The sequence below is a fragment of the Protopterus annectens genome, chromosome 5.part0, assembly GCF_019279795.1.
Source record: "Protopterus annectens isolate FY-2018-M chromosome 5.part0, PAN1.0, whole genome shotgun sequence".
Taxonomy (NCBI): Eukaryota; Metazoa; Chordata; order Ceratodontiformes; family Protopteridae; genus Protopterus; species Protopterus annectens.
In genome coordinates this window covers 1,173,578,174-1,173,602,235 of record NC_056735.1, presented here as the reverse complement: position 1 = coordinate 1,173,602,235, position 24,062 = coordinate 1,173,578,174, and the positions used below count along the sequence as shown (strand labels likewise).

At 37.6% G+C, this 24,062-nt stretch overlaps 1 protein-coding gene across 1 annotated transcript in view; it reads right to left on the bottom strand.

The window, feature by feature from the left end:
* The window catches only part of PLS1 (plastin 1), an 824,936-nt gene that overhangs the window by 800,042 nt on the left and 832 nt on the right, over positions 1-24,062 (bottom strand). The window lies entirely within an intron of this gene.

Genomic DNA, 24,062 nt, shown 5'->3' with positions numbered 1-24,062 from the left:
TGCCTTCACTAAGTTCAGTTTCAGCTTGTCAGTTCTGGTCATGGGATTGCAATCAAACTCTGAAATGCTGTTCAGATTTCTGAAGTCATTGCAAAATCTGATACTTCCACCAGGTTTAGGAACCGACACTACTGGTCTTCTCCGCTCACTCCAATTCTTTTCTATTACTACTAATTTAAGCACTGTAAGGTGTCAGTCTAACCTTCACTCCAGGTGTTGTCTCTGTGTCATACTCTATCAGCTTAGTTCTCCTAGGCATTTCTGAGAATACTCCTTTTCTAAACAGAAATACTCATTTCCTGCAAACTATATTTAAGCTTACTATAGAACTGACTACCTCCTTCCATGGCGTTAGTAGTTTAGTGAAATAGATTTATTGATCTTTCTCTTTCCTGGTTGGCTAATCTGTTACTGGTAGATCACTGCACTTAGCCTTTCAATTATCTCAAAGCGGCCTTTCCATTTAGCTAGAAATGTGTTCATTTTGGATGGTAACAACTCTAATACCTGATCCCCTGGATTCAATTCTGTAACCCAGTATTCTTATTATAGGATTGTTGCCAAATCTATCTCTTGCCTTTCTGCATATGATCCTTTATTATGTGCATAACTAACATTAATCTAGCCCAGTCTGTGGATGATACACTGACATTTTAACTGTTTAACCTTAAAACATTTATGCAACTGCTGCAACACCCTTGCCATAAACAATGTGCCTTGGTTAGTAAGTATCTTTTTATGGATACTCCCTCCTTACAATAATAGTACTAGTTCTTTGGCAACAGCCTTGGCATTAGCCTTGTGTAGTGGGATAGCTTCTGAAAATTTTGTATAGTATTCCATTATTACTTGTCTGTACTGCTACCCATTGCTATATTTCATTAGGGATCCCGCAGTAAATGTATTCACATGACACTACTATAATAGACATTAGAAATAATTGGCTCTTAATTCCAGGATGTGAGTGAAGTTTTCTGACACGCTAAACAAGAAAAATAGACATTTTCTATTTCCTTTATTACACATGGCCAGTTAAATCAGACTACCACTCTTGCCTTACATTTTGCCATTCCCAGGTGATGCCATAATCTTTGACTATGTGTCGTCATCATTATTTGTATCCATTTACTGATGTAAAATTTCCTGTTTGGGTTTACTTTTTATATATAAGAGATCCTCTTTCAAAATAGGAATATCCGTTAAGTGCCTTATCAGTTATCTTCCCCACTACCTTAATTATGTTCTCTCTTGCCAGCCTCTTCATATTATGATTTTTTAACTATAATTGTCATTTGAAACTTCAAGTATTACTTGTCTATTGCGAGGTCCCAAGCAGTCAAGAGGACTGACACTTCTTATTTGATTGATGTTTAATTGATGTGACACGTCCTTCATTGGGATTCAAGTTGATAATTAATCTAGAACAAGATAAAACATACAGATAACAATGCAAAGATCAAAAGAGGCAAATCTACCATGAATCAGCTTTTAAAATTCACATCAAAACATGACTGCTTTAAGGAACTTCTTAAATCTTTTTGGTATTGCAGGAAATAAGAGAATGCCTGTTAAGAAAAGGAGTATTCATAGGTTCATAGGTAGGTACTAAGCTATTAGCCCTAGGGCCTATATAAGACTAGCCAAAAAGGTAACCTGGCTTTCGCCACCCAAGAAAATTATTTTCCTGTGCCCTTGTCGAGCAGAGCCACAGAAGTGATCCCTGGGGTGAATTTCCTATTTCCCATCCAATCATCAAGATTTTTCTTGAAGAGTGCTAATGAGGAGCTCGGTTTGACACAGACAGGTAGTCTGTTCCAGAGTATGGGAAGTCTCTGGGACAGGAATCTATCCCTCCAGCATGTTCTGTTTATTGTGGTGACAAGATTTAGGTCCCTAGAACATGTAGCTTGGATGGATTGGGATTTTTTTAAGTGGAGCATGTCCACAGCTCTGGGTTTGACATAGCTTTGTATGTAAGGCAGACATCACCTCTGAGTAGGCGATATGCAACGGAGTAAAGCTGGAGTTTTTTGAAATGGTCTGTATAGGGCATTTGTTTGAGGCCAGTAATCCTTTTTGTGAGGTATTTCTGTGGCCTTTCCAGTTGTTGTAGATGTCTTGTGTGGTACATACCAAAAGGGGCATTGTACTCTATAATGGGTCTAATGAGTGATGAGTAGTGGGGAACAATAACCTCTTTTTTTCTGGATGAGAAACCTTTTGTGATGAGGTGAGCCATGTAGAAGGATTTCCTGACCACTGTGACGATGTGATTATCAAAGGAGAGACTACTGTCCACCTGTGTCCCAAGGTCTCTTATCACACTTTCAGCATTAAGTAGACTTCCACTTATGTTGTAGTTCATGGGTACAGAGTTTTTGCCAAAGGGGATGACAATGCACTTTTTGGCATTGAGCTTCAGGCCATGGCTTTGACACCAGGAATCTGTCTCAGTGAGGCCCTTTTGTAGTACGTCCACATCGTTAGGAGTTTCGATTATGGCTCCTAGTTTGCAGTCATCTGCAAACTTTGTTAGCAAAAGACCTTCTGTGTTAACCTGTACTTCAGAGAAGTAGATACCAAACAGGAGAGGACCCAGGACTGAACCCTGTGGTACTCCACTTGTCACTGGTCTGAAGTCAGATTTGGAGTCTGCTACTTTCACAGTGTGAGTTCTGTCCATGAGCGAGTTGTCAACCCATCTTGTGACATAGGGATTTATACCAAGTTTAGTGAGCCTATCTATAATTCCAGAGTGGGGGGTGGTGTCAAATGCCTTGACGAAATCCAACTAAGCTATGTGAACCACCCTACCCTCATCTATGGCTTTGGTGACTGCTTCAAAGAAGTCAATCAGGTTTAGTAAACATGATCTGCCTTTTACAAACCCGAACTGGGTAGGGTCCAGAGCTTGGAGATTACCAATGTCTTTGTTTATGAGTTCCATGATGATACATTCCATGGCCTTGCAGACCAGGCTCATCAGGCTAATGGGGCAGTAATTCCCAGGGTCCATCATGGCTCCCTCTTTGTGGAGTGGGATAACCGTCACAGTGCGCCATTCAGTGGGCACAAAGCCTGAGGCGAGGCTATGATTGAACATGGTACTTAGGTATGGTGCCAGTAGAAAGCAGCCTGGGATATTGTCAGGTCCCATGGATGCTGTGTTCTTGGCTTTGGAGAGTGTGTTTTTACCTGTGCAGCCGTGATTACAGGAACTTTGCATTCTTCCGGTATAGAGATGGGCCGTCTAGGGGGTGAGAGGGGGGTAAAGTTAGCACTGAACCTATCTGCCCGGATGTTGGCAATATGAGTTTGTTCTGTATATTTAGTGCCATTGTGCTGTAACTCAGAGCAGATCTGAGTGTTGCCATTAAGATTATTGACATAGCTATAGAATGCTTTGTGGTTGTCTTTAGAGTCAGTGGCAATTTTTTTTCATAACTAGCTTTGGAGGATTTTATGAGGGATCTCAGCTTCTTACTGAGGTTGACCAGGGAGTTCCTCCAGTCATGGGATTTTACTCTTTTTTGCAACAGTTTCTTTATTCTGTTGTAGAGTTTGTTTATGGCAGAGGACCACCAGATTGGCTTCCTTTTTTTGGAGGATAGCATATTGGTTCTATTAGGGATAGCATGATCCATGCACTTGTGTAAGTGCATTTGTGTAGGATTCAGTAGTCGTACCTCTATTGTCTGTCTGCATGGGTGTCATGAAGTTTGCCACTTCTGTCTTAAGAAGTGTGAAGTTGGCTTTGGAGAAGTTTTTTACAGTGGTTTCCCTAACTGGGGGTGAGGGTGGGATGTGGATGTCTAGGGTGATTAGCTTGTGGTCAGATCTGACCAATGAGGAATTGACCTCTGGTGTTGAACACTGGTTGCCCATGTTTGTAATGACCAGGTCTAGGATATTGCTGCCCCTGGTGGGGGGGTGTGAATAAGTTGATCCAAGGCATTGGAATTTATGAATTCCAGAAAACATTGAGCAAAAGAGAGTAGTTTTCCCAGTTAATGGTGGGGTAGTTGAAAACATCCATTTTTAGGGTATTGGGTTGTACCCTAATACTTTCCAGTGTATCAAGAAATGAGGAGAGGGAATCCTGGGGCATGGTGGGGGGTCTGTAGCAAGCTACAATTTGGAATGAGGTCTTGCCCAGAGTTAGTTGCACTTGGATAATCTCGGATGCATTACACTATGCAACTAGCCTGGAGGTGTGGATATCCTTAATGAATATGGACACACCTCCACCTTTAGTGCTTCGTTCCGGGTTAGGTGGCCAAAAGGTGTGGTATGAATTATAGCCTGGTAATGCAGAGGTGCTCTCTGGAGCTTTGAACCAGGTCTCTGTCACTGCACAGATGTCGATGTTCTCCATTTTAAGGAGTGCCTTGAGTGAGTGCATTTTGAGGTTTAGACTTCTAGCATTGAGTAGCATTACCCTCAGATTTTGCTTGCTTGTACCTGTTACAGTGGTGAATTTGTCATTTGAACCTTGCCTAACAAAGGCACTATAGGGGTGGCAAGAGCCTTAGCCAGTATCCGGAATCCCAAGGGCGACAGGTGCAGACCATCTCTGGCAAAGCATCGTGGTCTGTCAATCATGTCGCCCCAAGCAGACAAATACTGGATCCCCTTAGAATGACACCAGAAGCTTAGCCAATTGTTGAAGTCAATCATTTTGTCCTTGTACTGTGGTATCATTCTGGGTGATGGCAGGATGCTACTCAGGGCTAGGGTCATACCTGCCTGGGCTACAAGATCAGAGAGCTCTTCCATGTCTCTTTTCATGTAGTCCAGGGAGGTACATCTCAGATCATTCACACCAACATGGACAATGACAGTGTCATATCTGTACTTGTTGTGGAGTGACCTGAGTGTGTGCATTATGTGGTGGATCCTGGCATCTGACAGGCAGGTGACAGTAACTTTCTCCTTGTTTAGCCTGGTGAGTGGAACATCAGTGTGCCTGACTATAGAGTCACCTATGACTAGAGTGTTGGGTACGTTATGCCTTATGGGCTGTGGTTGAGTGGCTCACTGAGTTTGTGGGCTATGTGTCATTTGGGTTGTGTTGGGGGGTGGAGTTTGCTTGCGTTTCTGCTTTGGAGGTCCCTGATGCTTGGACAGGTTTTTATTGAGAGCCTCTGCAAATGTAGGTGTGTGTTTTGTGTTTCTATGTATGTGTTTTGGTGTTGTAGGTTGAGGGACTATGTGATGAGTGTGGTGTGGTGCAAGGCTTTACCTTCTCCTCTTGACTGTCTAGTCCAGTCTTGGGTGAAGAGAGCTTTGCTTCCAGTTTGGCTATATAAGTGCATCTCTCACAGGTTGTAGTGTTGGGTGGCAGGAGGAGAGGGTTGTCTGTGTACATGAGGCAACTGCTGCATTGCCCCAAGATGCCCAGATTCATCAGGTAGACAGGAGAAATCACTGGGAGCTGACCCTTAGACATGCCTGGATAGGTGCTTATTTATTAAGTACTAAAAACTGCTTTCCTCTAGACAAGTGAGGAAAGTTGAGTGCTGTAGTAATTTGTAGCTTATTTAGTGCTTACAATGAGTTCTGAACAAGTGCTGAGTTCAAAGAAACAGATTTGAGTGCTGAAACTAAAAAACTGGCTAGTTCTAAGAAACAAAATTAAGCTAGAAGGCTTCCCTCCAACACAGAAAGGCTTGGGGGATCAGAAGCCTACAAACAGTCTAGACCACTTACAGGAAAGGCAGGAAACAAGCTTTTTTTTTTCTTTCCCAGATGCTCTATTTGTACACAGTAGGAGTGTCTGAAATCAGAATATGATCTCACTGCACTCAGTTGAGTGAACAAATGAGATGGGCCCAGAAGGAGTATCCAAACACAAATTTACAAGAGGGGTGGGCAGTTTCAAAGCCACCAAGATTAACACCAAAACAAAACCAGGGAGGGTGGTTGGGGAACTAACTGAAAAAACAGAGCCAAAACGTCCAGTTCAGTTAATATTCAATGCAACAGTATTCCCAGAAATGCCTAGGAAAACTAAACTGATAGAGTATGACACAGAGAACACCTGGAGTGAAGGTTAGACTGAAACCTTACAGAATTCCAGTCACAGAGATTGTTAATAGAAGAAGAAGAAGCTCAAACAGTGCTTAAGTTGAGTTTAGGCAGCCTGGTAATATGTTCCAAAGGTACAAAGGCCTTAAAGAAAATGAACAGTTCCTAGAAGACTCCACCCACACTCTCAGAGTCACTGACAATCCCATGCTGGTAGAACACAGGCCATGGGAAGGGCAAAGCTATACAAATAGAGCCTTAAAGTACAGAGGAACCAGATAAGTAGAACCTTAAACTACAAGGGATCCAGATAAGTAGATCCTTAAAACACGTGGGATCAGGGTTATGAACTTTTTGGTAGATATCTAGGACCCTGTAGGCATTTCTCATTCTATTACATCTTGCTAGCACATGCTGATCTGCCTCTCATGCAGGTTTTGGATTTGTTGGACAGGTACACTTCTTCCAGTTTTATGCTTTAGGAAGTCTAGTCTTGACCTGAAAATTATGTTCAGAAATAATGTATCAGGTATGCCATTTACCATTCTGTGATTTGCATTTCTGCAAAGCAAAAGGAATACAATCACTCTTACAGTGCAAAGATTTGTTCCCTAAGTTCATGGCTTTCATTTCTTTTTTAGTTATTTGTAGAAACGTTTGTACTTATTGTGGCCAAATAGCAGATAGTTATAGCAAATGTTTGATAACATTTGATTTGAAGAAGGCTTTAAAGTCATCTTACATGAACTATGTCCTGTCATCACTCATAATATAGTTGTTGTTGTGTCTTTCAGCTTTTTCCCGGTTGGGGTCGTCACAGTGGATCTCCGGTCTGCTAATGATTGGCAGTTGATTTTTACGTGCTGAGTTGCCAGACCTAACGCACAACCTTCAATGAAGGTACGCCCATTCACGCATGTCTCCACGCAGAAGATGCTCTAGCTGAGAGTTGAGCAGTGTCTTACTGTGAGGCGACAACGCTTCCGCAGCACCACCACCATGGATGCATCACTCATAATATAGTTAGGAAGCCAATTTGTCTCACAGTCCTTAATACTGAAATTGTCTTTTCAAACATAGTTAAGACCATGCAAACATCACGGATGATTTACAATGTGCATCCAATGCAGATATGAATAAAGTGTCCATGAAGGGCTTCTGAAGTCAGGATGAACATATTCACATGGTGCTGAAGGTACAGTGTTGTTTGCCTCATATAACAACACCTAACAAACAAACATACTTTCTACTACATTTTTGCAGGGTGGCAAGCCCCCCCCCTGCACCCCCATGTTCGCTGCGGTGTATTCTAATCTATTTGCTATCCAATACAACTTTTAGCAACTCAATTAAACTCCAAGCAAAGCACTCAAAAATATAAAGAAACACGTGTGTGTGTATATATATATATATATATATATATATATATATATATATATATATATATATAGAGAGAGAGAGAGAGATCTATGTGAGATGAAGAAATTTATATGGACAAAACCATATGACTGAGTTTCCAAAAACTTAAACATAAAAAAAAAATCTACTTTTTATGTTTATGCGGGGGGCAAACCCCCCTGCACCCCTACACTTCTGCAAATTATATATACCAACACTGAGATTGCACTACAGTGAAGAAAAGGATACATTTCCTGATCCTTGCTTTACTGCAATCTCCATTCAAAAGCTTTGAATTATCAAAAACTCTATCATATGGTCTCGACCATATGAATTTCAAGTTTCTGAAAACTCAGTCAATTGATAGGGATCCATATATATATATATATATATATATATATATATATATATATATATATATATATATATATATATATATATATATATATATATATATATATATATATATATATATATATATATATATATATAAATACATATTTTTTCCTTGAACCTCTAACCTAAATTCATGCAATAATGTGACTTGACAAGTGATAAATGCTGTTTTCTTGGTGCAGAACTTTGTATAAGTCTTTGACTCCCTAGAGACCATTATTTTACAACTAGTAGGTAGAAAATGGTAAAATAAAAGTCTTTATTAGAAGAACACAGGGTTGTAGTAACGTGAGTTTTCACAACAAATTATGAAGATTGAATTTGTGATCTATGTTTCATAGATTTTATAGCGGAGACAATATAGATGCACAAATATTTGAATAATGAAATAGTAGGAAGCATTTTGGGAATGGAATTTGTTATTCATGAAAGATTTACAAGAAATAAAAAAATAAGATGGTAAAACAAGAACCTCTGGATTTAAGCTTGGGCTGAAATTAATTTTTATTTTAGATTGGGTAAATGATGAAATAACCTGCCTCTTAAAATTAGACTGGAAGGAAGTTTGGTAATATTCAAAAGAAATGTTGATTTACGGTTAGTGGAAATGATATATTCCCCTATGATTATCTAGAGCAAGGCCTACAATGACCTTATCTAAGGTCTTTGGCCTACAAATTGCATTGTAACACATACACTCCTGATACCACTGTGGTGTGATTATTGGCTTCTCTCTAGATGGCAGCATTTATTACTGATAAATATATAGCTAAGAAGATTTTATATACATCCAGAGGATTTCATGTAAGATATGTGGGACAGCCAATCAGCATTTTCTGGTTCCTTGAATCTTATGTATTCAGTATCATATAAATGGGCCCCTAAGGAAAGAGCTAAATGCTGTGGGTGAGCTGCAGTCAGTAAGAACATCCTCGTATTGGGGTTTAAGATGGATAACAATTGTTGGTGAGCTATGATCGGTGTAAATCTTTTTACATTACATAAGTGATTAAATTTGTTCATTCCTTAGATCAGGCTAAGGGCTTCTATGTCTGTCTAAATATCTAATGATCTGGCTGTCTGTCTATTTATCTGGGCATAATTCATTTTGATTGCAAACAATGATCACAAGGCATTAGGTCTTTCCATGCCATCCTGAAACATCTTCAATGAAATGGTACCAACTACATAAAAAGTATCATACACAAATTTTCCAGATAAAACCGGATCAAAATTGGTTAGTATTTCATCAGAGGTGATCATTTTCTTCCTTAACAAAAAGGCCAATTTATAACCCTCAGTCTGCCTCAATACTGACCTATTCTCCAAAATTATAGCAGGAATTTATAGTGATAGCTTAAAATCCAAGATACAGTATTGGATGGTGATACTGTCTTAGGTACCTTTAGCACTCTCTCCACATTGTCTTGTAATTTTTGAAGTCCATTTCTGTTAATCATATATCTGCAGTAAAAAAATATTTTTAATAAGCTCACAGTTATCACTACTAATTTTAAGTCCAAATTTGGACCTGTACAGGACTCTGCAGACATTATTCAGAAGGTCATCAACATTTAAACCCATCAGTAGGACATTTTCCAGGTAAAGCTGCATGTGTGAAATTCCTTGAAGAAATAAGTCCATTGTTTTCTGCTTTATAAGTCCAAGGTTTATAGCTGAATACTACACTAACTGCCATGAAAAGCTATTTTAAGCCTAGCCAATAACTCAAGGTCAGAATCAAACACTGTATTTTGTTTGTTTAACCATTATACCAAACACACATCCCCAAATGCAAGTTTAGCATAATTAAATAATGATTTATGTGCACTTATGGTCAAAGAGTATTTGTAAGATTTTTCTAGAAAATTCTGTAGATATACTACGCTGAGTTAATTTTTGTGAATTCCTCCCCATTAGCTACGCAAATATGTTTTCTTTTCATTGCAAGGGCTACTGTGTTGAACATACTACTAGACTAACAGTGACCTGGAAGCCCTGCCATAAATGAAAATCTTCAGTTTTCCCTCTCTTTCAAGTATGGTAGCAATTTATGTGACCAACTCATTATATTCCACTTCAGATGGTATATCAATCACCATCTATAAGTTCATAGGTTCATGGGTATGTACTAGACTAATAACCACTTTGGCCTTTTTTAAGTCTTGCCATAAATCCCAGATCTCTGACAAGTTGTGGTACCCTTGGTACTGTAAGCAAGAGCTTAGAAGAGATGAAACTTTTACAATCAGGGGCTTGGGAGATAAACCATTTAGGGGCTGCCTGTGTCCATTAGAGACATAGGTGCCAAAGCAGAGGTGAATTTCCATTTCCCCACCCAATTGTTCCAGAGAAGTGGTAAAAGATAGAGCTACTCCCCATCAGGGAATTGAACCCTGGTCTGGTAAGTGGCAGGCACAGATACTCACCACTATACTAACAGGGAAGATATCTTTGCAACTCCACCTTATGCCTAAGTGTGTGGGTCATTATCCTAGCTGTATAAAGGTTTGGCCAAATATTACCCTTCATTTCAAAAATAGGCATCATACCCTTCACTATGCCCAATTCTATGACAAAAAGACATATGGTATCCATCATCGGTATCGGCAGCTTTTCACCCAAGGTTGAGTTGCTAATCTCTTGAATTTCCACATACAGGCTTTAATCGCATACCGATTCAATTAACTACCCTTTATCCACACTTAACCAAGTAAAACTGTCTCCCAATTATCACACATATACAAGTCTGGTGCAGATATTTTCTATTTGTGTTCTATCTGGTTAGTTGGTTCAATTTTAGTGCTATTTGTGGATAGGATAGAAAAGGGAGGAGAGTTGTTTTTGTTTGATCTGTTTGTGAATATAACTAACTTAGTCTTTTTAGGGTTAAGAATGAGTTGATCGCTAGTAAGGAATGATTCAGTTTCCTGTAATGTTTTTTGCATTTTGTGTTGGAGTTCTAGGGAGGAAGGGACTGATACAATAAGACTTGTGTCACTGGCATACTGTATGATTGAGGCTAGTTGGGTAGCAGACATAAGGTTATTTGTAAAGATGATGAAGAGAAGGGGGCCCAATATGGACCCTTGGGTACACCAGTGTTAACAGTCAGTAGAGGGGAGAGATTTTGGTCCCATGTAGTGGCTTGTTGCCTGTTTGATAGATAACTGTGGAACCATGTTAGGCTAGCTTGACTGAGGTTGTAAGTGGCAAGTTTGTTAAGAAGGAGTTGGTGGGAAATGGTGGTAAAAGCCTTTGACATGTCCAGGAAAATTGCAGAGACTAGCTGACCATTGTTAATAAGGTGGTGAAGGATGTCAGTGAAAGCTATTAGGGCAGTGTTAGTACTATACTTGGGGCGGAAACCATGCTGCGTGTCTGCTAGAAGGTTATTTGATGTAAGGTGGATTAAGAGTTGTTGCTGAATACATTTCTCAAGGATCTTGGCTATGGGAGGGAAGATTGCTATAGGGCAGTAGTTAGCAACTTCTCTAGAGAGACCACCCTTGTGGATGGGAATGATGTGAGCTATTTTCCATAGGTGGGGTACATATTGTTCGGAGATAGAACAATTGATTAGAACTGAGACAGGGTAGACAATAGATGAAGCTGCGATTTTTAGGAACTCGTTTGGTAGCCGGTCGGCAGCAAGGCAGCAGGGTTTTAGTTTGCTTAGAAGATTTTTTATGTAGGATGTTTGAATAGGTTTAAAAGAGAAGGATTCTGTTGTGCCAAATATTGGAGAGGGAATTGTGAGTGGTGAGTGTTAATGGCATTGTAGGAGGTTGGCTATAGAGTTAATGAAGTATGAGTTAAACTGCAAGGCTAAGGGTTTAGCTGTATTTTATGTAGTGGGAGAGGGGGTGGTGGGTCTACCAGGGTTGAGGAGGTGGTTGATTGTTTGCCAGAATTTTTGCGGGTTTTGAATGTGCTTTTGTTAGGAGGATTTGAAGTAGAATTGTTTATCATGGTTGATTGTTTTCTTAGTTTGGTTTCTGAGTTGCTGGTATTTGGTAAGCATGGTTTTGTCCTTGGATGATAGGTATAGGGCCCTGGCTTTGTCTCTTTGTTTAATTAGTAGTTATCAGGAGACAGCCATGGAATTTGTTTTACTTTGGTGTGTATTTTTCTGGTGAGGGCAAGGTGATTTAGGATTTCAAGGAATTTGTTGTTAAAGAGTTTTACTGCCTGATCCAGTTGTAAATATTTTAATGGTGACTAGTCACAATTTTGATGTAGTTGATTAAATAGTTCATGGAAAAGTGTTTTTTTTTTTGCTGCAGATGTATTTAAATGGAGTGTGGGTTTTGATTTGAAGTTTTTTTCTTAGCAGTAATGTTGGGGTGTGGTCACTAAGGTTAATGGGTAGACAGCTGGATTGATAACTCAGGTTTAGCTTATTTGTTAATATCAAGTCCAAATAAAAATTGTTTTTATTGTGTTTATCAGCACAAGTGGGACAATCTATAACTTGGGAGAAATTAAAGCGGTTGGTGAAATTTGTAGGGCTGTCAGAGGAGCAGGAGAGCCAGTCCAGGTTAAAATTTCCTAAGATGATAGTTTCTTGGCTGAAAAAGGAGGAAGACAGGAGAGGAAAAGTTATATGCTATGGGGATTGTTTCCAGGGGGCAGATAGGCAGCAATGATAATAAGTCACTTATGGGCATTTATATGTAGGTGAATGATAAGGATTTCTGCATTGGGCATATCTGGTGTTGTACAGTCTAGTTTTCCAACTTTTAGGGAGTCTTTAAACATGACTGCTACACCACCGCTTCTTTTGATTAGTCTATCTTGTCTCATTAAGTTATAACTGTTGTATGTAATTTCCGTGTCTTTGATGTGTGGTTTTAACCAGGTTTCGGTCATTACTACTATGAATAAACCACAAGCAGGCGTACTCCAACAACCAAGAAAACCAGAAAAAATAATATATGTGGTATGTACAAATTCCTCAGGAGCGGCTTTTCTTAAAACACACTTTATTCCAACATAGCATAAAACTGGTTAAGCGCTTTCATCCATAAAACAATGGCCTTCATCAGAACGTCAACTTAATATTTAGCAGTCCTTATCTAGTAAGTTTTTGGCACCAACATTTTCATTTAAAGGTACCCTTACTCGGCACTTAAAAATAAAACAATACAATACATCACCATATTCTCTCATACATATATGCTAAGTATTGTTACCAAACATCTAAGTATTGCTTTAAAATCTGAAACCACATTGAGTATAATAACTTGAATTAAATTAATACTTACAATACCTATAAACATACTAATTATTTCATTAAATAATTCATAATCCTTCAAAATTCATTAAAACTTTAACACTAAATTTTTACAATAAATTAATTATATAAAACCATTTGTGAAAATTATATTTCCTAAACCTTCAGTTGTAATATTGGCTTAATAGTTATATAATCATTTAAGCCCGGCTCATTGGATGCGTCAGTTAATAACTGCCATGTTATCTCTTTGTACCCTAATATAGCTTTATAATTACCTCCACATACCCCCAATGTAAGTTGTTCCACTATGGCAAATTTAAATATGTATAAATCTCCATGCCTATCAATATGCCTGTATAAAGGCATTACTCTTGTCTTTCCTCCTAATACAGTAAAGATGGTCATAAATTCTTTTTTTAAAACATCTTTCTGTTTTCCCTATATAAAAGCTGGAACATAACATGCACTTAGCCATATATATAATGTTCTTAGAGTTACAGTTACCATGTTGAAAAGTAATTTTAGTGTGGGAAACATTATCAAAGGTAACACCCTCAAACTCCCAAATTGACCCACACTGACTGCAATTCCCACAACGCCTGGTGCATTTTTTCTGCTTCGTCAAGTTCCTACTAATACTACTTCTTTCAAACAGGGATTTAAGATTACTGCCCATTTTATACACAAAAACTGGATGGTCACCTACTATATCACTAATTCCCTTATCAGCCTTAAAAACATTCCAGTTCTTGATTAAAATCTGTTTAATGTCATGGGCTTGAGTACTGTATTCAAGGACACAAGCCCTCTTAAATTGAGTTTCATTAGCATAAATCTCCTTATTACTCTTAAATTCACTCCCCAAAATGGGTGGGTATTTTTTACCCCATTCACCAATAACATAACTACTAACTTCTCTCAACATGTTCATGGGATAACCTCTAGACCTAAATAGGGACATAATAAAGTCTATTTCATCCTTCATTTCACTTTAACTAGATGTCATTCTTACCGCCCTAATGCACTGTCCTTTAAATATGTTTCTTAGCATTTTCCTAGGGTGGTTACTGGTGTATTCCAAATAACTGTTGGAGAAGGGTTTTTCCTGTATATACGTGACATAAATCCACATGAAGTACTGGAAATGTACGTATCCAAATAAGCTATACCGTCTGAACTCCATGAATGGGTATATTTTAAAAAACTACTGGTACCATTCATAAATCTAATAAACTCATCAAATTATTTCGGCCATCCCATAAAATAAAAATATCATCCAAGAATCTGGTATAGTGTCTAATGTACTTGAAATATTCACATTTAAACAGGTGAGAGTTTTCCCAATCTAATATGACCAAGTTGGCATAAATGGGGGCACAAGCAGCCCCCATTGCCACCCCCCCTGGACTGGCGATAATATTCTTCTTCATAGAATATATAGTTATGGTCATAGCATAGTGTCGAGCATAGTGAGACACAATTCTGTCTCTTAGTGTATCTGTCTGCTAGCCCCCACCAAAATGATAGCATTCTGCTAGCTTCATTAGCTATGTTGTATATTCAGAAAAGGTTGTACACCAAAATGATAGCATTCTGCTAGCTTCCTTAGCTATGTTGTATATTCAGAAAAGGTTGTACACCAAAATGATAGCATTCTGCTAGCTTCCTTAGCTATGTTGTATATTCAGAAAAGGTTGTACACCAAAATGATAGCATTCTGCTAGCTTCCTTAGCTATGTTGTATATTCAGAAAAGGTTGTACACCAAAATGATAGCATTCTGCTAGCTTCCTTAGCTATGTTGTATATTCAGAAAAGGTTGTACACCAAAATGATAGCATTCTGCTAGCTTCCTTAGCTATGTTGTATATTCAGAAAAGGTTGTACACCAAAATGATAGCATTCTGCTAGCTTCCTTAGCTATGTTGTATATTCAGAAAAGGTTGTACACCAAAATGATAGCATTCTGCTAGCTTCCTTAGCTATGTTGTATATTCAGAAAAGGTTGTATTTTTGTCTGATTTCCTTTCCTTTCTTTAAGGAACCACAAATGTTCTGTTGTAACTAACAGCTTCGTGCTCAAATGATTTTGTAAGCCTCCTACATTTCTAATACATTTTTCATCTTACTTAATTGATGGTACCAAACTGTGCAGTAGTGCATACATTTTATCACCCTTAACATCAAGTAACATCAAAACTCTTCTTTCATCTAGAATATGAGTAACAACATGTTGCAGTTGCACTTACTCTCTCTCGCTATACAAATCTTCTGTGGTACTGACATTCATATGTCCAACATGCCCTGCCATTTTTGTAGCATTATTTGTTTTCATGCACACGCATTCTTTTTATAATTCAAGTATTTTTGTTCCACCAAATATACTGTATAAGAGCAAACAGTCAGGTGTTATCATTATTACACCAGTACTCCCTCTGTATTGTCTTTTTCTGTTTCAAAACACTTTCTTTTTATCTTGTGTTTCAACTTTCAGCACCTTCTTTTCACTTCAGATTTACTTAAACATGCAATTTGTACTATTAATATAAACATAATCTAATTTTTATACTGTTCAGCCAAATTTATATTACATATTGTTTGAAGCATTTCAATCTTAAATTCAAATTCCTCCTTTACTATAAAAGGTTTCCATACATTATTATAAGAAATTTCACACAAACTGTTTTCGTAAAATGTGTTGCTCAAGAATCTTTGTGTGCATATGTTAATTGGTCTATTTAATGCATAAAGCTCACATCTCCCTTTTCATATGCTAATTTAAGCTGCAACAAGAAAATGTTACTATTTTGCCTTTCTTATTATATTAATATATATCTTATTATTAGAGCACAACACCTTTGTTTCTGTGTAATTTTCCATACAATTACGTTTTACCCATTTTTATTATACACATACACTTCATATACTGGATCATGCCTGAAAAGGGTCCTTGGACCAGTGTGCTTGTTTGGTCAACAAATGTATAAAATAATAAATATGCCTGTTTTTCTTCCTCACTTTTACTCATAAAACTGATCAGTCTTCCATCTTGATGAACACAAGGTTTCTACCGTGCACACTAACTTCAGCCTCTTCTTCTTTGGCAGCCATCCTATTTACATTTGCTGCTGTTTTCCTCAGTGACAGCCTTGCACATATGAGCTGGCCTTGTCAGCAGTGTTTTTAGTATTTGCCAAACATAAAATATTGACAATGCTTTCTAAAATGTTTCTGAAGCAACCATGCTGGTTAGCACGGCTTTACTTAAGCTCAGGCATTTCAAAATATGTGCAACACAGAGAAGCATGTCCACATTCATGCAACATGCTCCAAACAAGTATATACTACACAGTATAAGTGCATGTGTGACACAAAATCCAGGGTCCAGGCTTCAATACGCACCTCTTATCATTGTTTATGCGACTTCTGCATGATCTAATAATGTTATTAATATTTTCATTCTGGTGATTTGGTTTGCAGTTTCCTCTTTTCTCCTGAAAGCATGCTGCTTAGATTAACTGAATTGCTCCTTAGGTGTGTGTGTGTGTGTGTGTGTGTGTGTGTGTGTGTGTGTGTGTGTGTGTGTGTGTTTGTATATGATGCTTATCCCATCTAGGGTGCCCATTGTTTCCTGGAATAGCCTCTTGTTCACCATGACACTGAAATACATTAAGCAGTTTCTGATAACGAATGTGTGGAAAAACAATAACCACAATATTAGTCCTGAATTTACAATAAGTGCTGAATTTACAAGAAGTGGCTTAAATATTTTGGACTTAATTTCCACTGGTGATACCTGCTATGCTCACAATAATTGACAATAAATCATCACTGTGTTGCAGCTTTCCTGTGAGGTGTACACATTTTTTAAATTTCAAGACTTAAGTTACAGTTTACATTTCTGTCATATTGGATGTAAATGGTACATTAATAAAACAATGGCACATATACACATATTAAAGTGTAAATGCAACATGAAACTCATAGATATAGTAGGAATGCAAAACTACAATGAAACAGCACAGTGCTTTGCCAAATGTGAAACACTGTTCAGGGCAGCACTACCACAGTTTAACTACATACTACCTGCAACTACATGATGTACAGGATACATGCAAAACTAGAACACCTTTATGTGACACCTTCTTTTACACACAGACCTTGAATCATATTTATTTACGTGATCACATATGTTACTCTACTCATCATGCAGCAAGAAATATTGAATTCATATCCTGGTGTATAACAACTATATTGTAATATGCAGAAATATAAATACAAAAAAATAGTTTAAGGAAATTTTAAAGGCAGTCATTTGGTTCTGTCTTCTGATTTACAAACAAATTAGTTAAACATCAATTGCTCCCAGTGTCTAACCAGAAAATGCACATACTCTGTACACTATCTAGATCCTAGCCACAAACATAAAGTGATTTAATACAATAATAATAGTAATAATAATAGTAATAATAATAGTAATAATAATAATAATAGTAATAATACTGATGATGATAATAATGTTACTCTTCACTCCTGTTGGCTAGTTTCCCAATCATTTGTGCATTTTGTTTTTTGTACTGATCTAACTCCTGGATTACTTGTATGTAAATACCTTTATCTGAATCATGGCATACTGTTTTAATTCCAGGCTGACAATGCATATTTCATTGCTTATAACCTTCACTCTTCTGCTAAGGCAGCAGTTAATGTTCCTAGACCTATGACCAGCTGTAAAAGTAGAGACAGAGCGAAAAAAAGAGAGACAGCCGCGCACAGTCAGACAGACAGAACACCATTGGCTCTTGTTTCTGCCATATAATACTCCCTCCAATAATGTTTGCAATGCTGCTTTTAGAATTTATATAAACAAAGTCATATATATTTCTAATTATATCTGCACTTTCTTTCTTAAGAGAAGAACTAAGTGCACACATTTCAAGTACTTAGATTGTCCTCTTTTCATTGCTAAAGTTTACAGTGTAAATTCAGAATGTGAATGTGTTTCATATATTACATTTGATACTACTTTCCCTGAATATTGTGGTATTTTGTTATTTTGCTTTATGTGCATATGCATTAATTATTTATGTATATTATAATGTTATGTTCTACAGAGTTCAGATATTGAGTTTAGCATGTGTCATGGCTAGAAACAATATGCTACAGATGAGCTCTCTTATTCAGCTAATAAATAAATAAATAAATAAATAAATAAATAAATAAATAAGGGATCAGGAGTTACTCTGACAAGGTAGCACACTGCAGGATTTATGCATTCTTCCTCAGGAGTAGTTCAGTGGTCACCATTACACTGTTATGCCCCATTCACAGCCAGACTACAGAGCATACATTAACTATGTGCTGACCATGCGTGAGCTGCAAGACATATGCCATCTGGGCAGTTTGAAATCCATAACATACCTCAAATATTCTTTAAGTATAACAGTGAAAGGAGCAAAAGATTTCAAGTCAGACTTCTCAAAAAAGGGTGCAAGATATAGATCTTGGCATTTTTAATTTTTCTGTGATGCTGCAATCTTATTTGAGTGGTTTCAGACTGAATGATTTATCTGATTTTCTTATCCATATATTTCCAACTTTGTAAACAATTATAACTTGAAAATAATATGCAATAGAGCTGTAAAATGCTTCCAGACCTACCTGTCTTGTGGCTCATGGGAATAATTGGCAGCCTTCAAAATATGCCTTTTCCCATTGTTCTTTGGTGAGGGTCTGAACCTGCCACACGCACGCACACACAGACACACACACACACGCACACACACACACACACACACACACACACACACACACACACACACACACACACACACACACACACACACACACACACACACTTATTTACTGACATTTATTTACCAGGAAACTCCAACTGGTTCCCAAGAGCCCATTTTCAGTGAAGGCTGAGGAGAACATCTCCAATTTAAAGAGCTAAATTACAAAACATCTTAGTAATATATATGAATATATATATATATATATATATATATATATATATATATATATATATATATATATAATCAGTTATTTACAGTGTTGTAGACATCTAGGTAAAATGCATAATCAGCTATTTACTATGCTGTAGACAGAGAGAAAAATACAAATATTGGAGTGAGAAGAAGAAAAAAGATAAAATACAATTTGCAATTTTAGTTTGCGGTATAATAATTATAGCTCTTGCTAGATATATTTAATTATCTAAGGCATTAACAACAGTGTTTTGAATGTATTGCTTATAGTCTATAGATATAGAGCAAGGAAGGGTAGGAGTGGTAGAGCAAATAGAGGTTAGTGATACAGAATCATAGTGGTGATACATAACAAACTGTTTAGTTCGTAACAGTACCGCTTTCAGTGCACTCCTTGCCCTGTAGCACAGAACTACTGCTCAGATCCCAGCTGGAATCCCATACTCATACTTACATGGACACATATCTCTACAGGTTGCATTCGTAACCGTACTTTGTGGTAACTTATCAGTGCACCTGTCCTACATTAGCACTCTACACTGATATGTCTATGTGTCATTTTTTGTTTACTTAGTTGCACATAGGATCATATCCACATATGGCAAGTCTGCTACTCTGCTACCCATCGATACATCAGAATTCCAAACTCACACTTTACAGAGTGCTGCTGTAGAGTACATCTGCACAAGTGCAGGCTACAACCAGAGTATGTGCATTTCTGGAGGCTATACAGTGATACATACATAAGGCTGCTTATATGGTATAGAGAGGGGAAAGGATATGACCATAGACTGAAGGAGTTAGAGCTTTTTTAGCTGAGACCAGAAGAGGTGAGGGATGTACACTAAATCATGTTGGGAAATTACGAAGAGGTAGGGTGGGGAGGACAGACAATTGTATTTAGTGATCACCTACTCTGACTGTGAGTCCGTGAAAGTACTTCTTCAAAGAAGAGTTATGGGTTCATGGAATGGATACCAGAATAGGGGATAGAAAGCAAATCCACAGATGTATTCGATATGGCAAGAGACAGATAACGAAATGAGAAAGAGAAATCCAGAGAGAGATGGAGGGCAGGTGGAATGGTATATGAATTTAATAGACAAGCTAGATAACCTCTCTCCTAGTGTTAAATAAATATAATTTAAATTCTCAAAAGGTCACAGCCAAATGCACCAGATGAGCTCATTTAAAAGCAGAAACAATAATCAGTAGAATTCAAACCATAACTTCACATCCCACCTATCTCAACCTCTCCCCCAGTCATGCAACCATATATGTCCAACATCCTACACCTAACACTCCTAGCAAGACTTAGACACGCGACACATCGAACTGTTATATGCAAACCCATTTCATTGTCACTGCTCTACTTTCATCACTTTTAAATTCCACAAACGGGTTTAAATGCAACTCTGAACCTGAGAATGAATGGAGGATGGCTGTTACGGTTCATGCGTACCACTACAGTTTATAAAACACATACATGGAGCTCTTACTGTGAGGTTCCGTTCTGCACAACATAAAAACTGCTTATACTTTCCAGAAACAACTGAAAATCTTAATCCAGTTTTGCTAGAAGTGTTTTCTTTGATAGGGAACAGTAGTTTCTACAGGTAGTAGCAACTGCATATGCCATAAGACTGCAGCTATTGCACTGTAATGCAGCGGGTCAAGGCATAACAATAGTGTCCTCAACATACCAACTCTGAGACTACAGAAACTGCAGGGCAGTCACAAAATTTTTGTGCAACTGTCATGTTTCTGCTGCTAAAAATGCAACACGTAGCTGCAGGGTCACAAAAAATGCAGAGCGAGAAGTGTTTGATGCATGAATATAAAAAGGAAAGGTGAAGTTCCCTTGTCTCACTCTAGAGTTAACATATGGCTTTGATGTTATTACTGAGTTTCAGATATTCAGCAGAGCTGCATATGGTTCTAATAAGCCACACCTGCATACTGTGTGACTCAGAAAGAGAATTAAAACTGAGAGGTTCCTGGATCGTCTCTGAAATTCTTTTACTACAGTTATATAGCCATGATTCTTTATCTTCTTCCTGACCAGGCAGAGAGCATGCCCTGGAGACGTTATCTGTTCCTGCGAAGAAAACACAGCTGCAACAAGCACACAGCACTGCCTTCAACATCACAGTCAGACTCTTCCATCGGGTTCAGGTTATAAATTAACCATGAGTTTTCATTACAATACATTGCATTTTCATTCATGCTCAAGTGTGTGAAAGGAGGAAGCATTGTTCCAAGACATACACTTATCTTTCTTTAATTCAGTTTACATTAACCGGTTTGTCTGTTTGTTCATACTGTTAAAAAATAGCATTTTTTTTCTCACAGATAACCTTGTGTCAGTCACTCAAGACTGCAGTCATATGCTCACTGACTTGTACAACATATAATTAAAATAAACGGTTTCCAAACAAGGACAAGAACAGAATTAGCAAGCAAAAGAAACAAAAAATTACAATTAGTTCCAAAAGGGACAAACAGAACTCACAGAAGCAGGACTGTAGAATGTTTACATATGAAAAAAATGATGCAAAATGCTAAGGACATATGCTACAAGACATAATATTTCATGCCGCACACTGCATGTTACTAAATGTTATTTTTCAGCCATAACAGAAGGTAGAGGTAAAAATCAAAGTCCATCTTAGTGCAGTGTGTAAAAAGTAACAGCTCACTAGGTCAGCCATGTGCATAATACTTATACATAGCAACCTTAATCTTGTGTATTGATATCATAAATTTGTCCCCTTTCACCAAACATAGGCCTGACTTACTCAATGCTGTATAATGAATGCCTTAGAATACTGCAGAAAACAATACCTGAGGATGCCATGGACAGTTTGTTAGCCTGAAGTCTGAGCCACACCCTGATGACTTTAGCTGTCATTCTGATCTGTGAATATAGTTATGTGCTCAAGGAAGGAGCACAGTCACAGTATACTGTTTTTTTTCCTAAGCTCTGTTTTATAACTGACACATTGACACCCTCACTGTCTCAGTTACACCTTTACATCACATGTGGATATACACTAAACCTAATAAAATCCCATCTCTCACAAAAACAATATGCTCCTCCCTACCCTGCCCTGCCTGTTGTATGTTTTGAATTATAACAGTCACTGTGCTGTTGTGATATTCTGCTTTCAGTATACACACAGCATTTCTCGCCTTACACTTCATGAAGCTTATGTTTGCATGTAACTGCATGTCTGTTGAGTATTCTCAGGCTGCATCTGTTGTATGCGTCCTCAATAAAACATTTTAAAATTAATATTAAACAAATAAATACACAAAGAAAAAAAGTGCTGCATTGAAAACTGATTCAGTAGGTGCATTTAATAATGCAAGATATGGAAACTTTTTAGTCATTTTAAATTTGCATGCACAGGTGAGCTAACTGCCGATGTACTTATTCAAATCCTGCATGCTAAGAGCAGTCTGCAGTTAATACCATTTTCCTGATGTACTTATTCAAATCCTGCATGCTAAGAGCAGTCTGCAGTTAATACCATTTTCCTGTAGCTATTGCTTGGTTTAACCTTTTAAAGACGATAAATAAATAGTTACTTTATTACCTGATCTAACACGCAAAATATAAAGTTAGTCCATATTTCAAAATGACATTCAACAGTCCATTATTTTTCCAGAAATTACCCTTTAAATACATTAATGTAAACTACAAGCTTAAAACTAACGTTGAAAATGTTATTGCAGTATTCCTTACAATATATAAATTAAAAAGGCTGAACCATTTTAGTTATATCTCAGATTTTTAAAATGCATGAAAAACTAGTAATGTATCATCAGGTGCTAGCATTGCTCCATTATGTGAGTTTAATAGCATCCTCAAAAATACCTAGATGGAACAAGTTGATGAGGCAAATATAACGTCCCATCTGGAAACATAAACCTAACTAAGCAGTAAGGCACAATGGAGTGTGTGTTACTATAGCATTTCTTTTAGATCATTTTAAAGCATGAAGCAATGACAACTGTACAAGCCTCCACCGGTGATACTGTTTAAGTGATAACACATAGTAGAATACAATTTATCTAAGAATATCATTATACCATGAGATATACTGCGAGGTACCGTACAAGGCAAAGCTAAGTTCCTCATACATGTAGGCCCTACAATATTTTTTTTGATAATGTATTATCTATAGCGCGGTGGTGGTGCTGCGGTAGCGTTGTCGCCTCACAGTAAGACGCTGACCGGTTAGACTCTCAGCTAGTGTCTTCTGCGTGGAGACATGCGTGAATGGGCGTACCTTCGTTGAAGGTTGTGCGTTAGGACTGGCAACTCAGCACGTAAAAATCAACTGCCAATCATTAGCGGACCGGAGTTCCGCTGTGGCGACCCCTAACCGGGAAAAGCCGAAAGACGCAACAACATACTCTGTAGCGTGTTATTGAGATTATATTCTTCACCTACAATGTAAGAATTAAATAGCACATTATTTATTTATTTGACAACTGTATTATAAGACAATATCAATTAATCTGTGAAATATATGTAACCAGTTAACATCCTGGTGTTCACTACCTGGTATTCACTGCTTATACATCCTTATTCTGTTTGTGCACAAATTTGTGACAAAAATAACCATATTACAATTTTACCAAATTGAGGTATTTTGTAAAGTGACAATCTTGGTTATTCTGCATACATTTTTTAGGGTTATACTAACTTAGAAGGAGTTGTCAGGATCATTCTGTGTTTCCTTTATTTAGAATGTGTACCTGAGTAAGTCCACCAAATGCAAGTGGTTAGTTGGGGGTGGGATGACCCAGGAGTTTTAGTTTGGTTAACTAACTTGTTCAAACCACATACGACACTCTGGAAAGCAAGCACACACCAGTATAACAGATTTATAATTTGTCTGTAGTTTGCTGCCTTTTAAATCCTTCATTCATATATACGTTTGTTTCATGCAACAATGTATTGCACCCATGATGTGAAATACTGTTTGGTTGAATGGTAAAGGG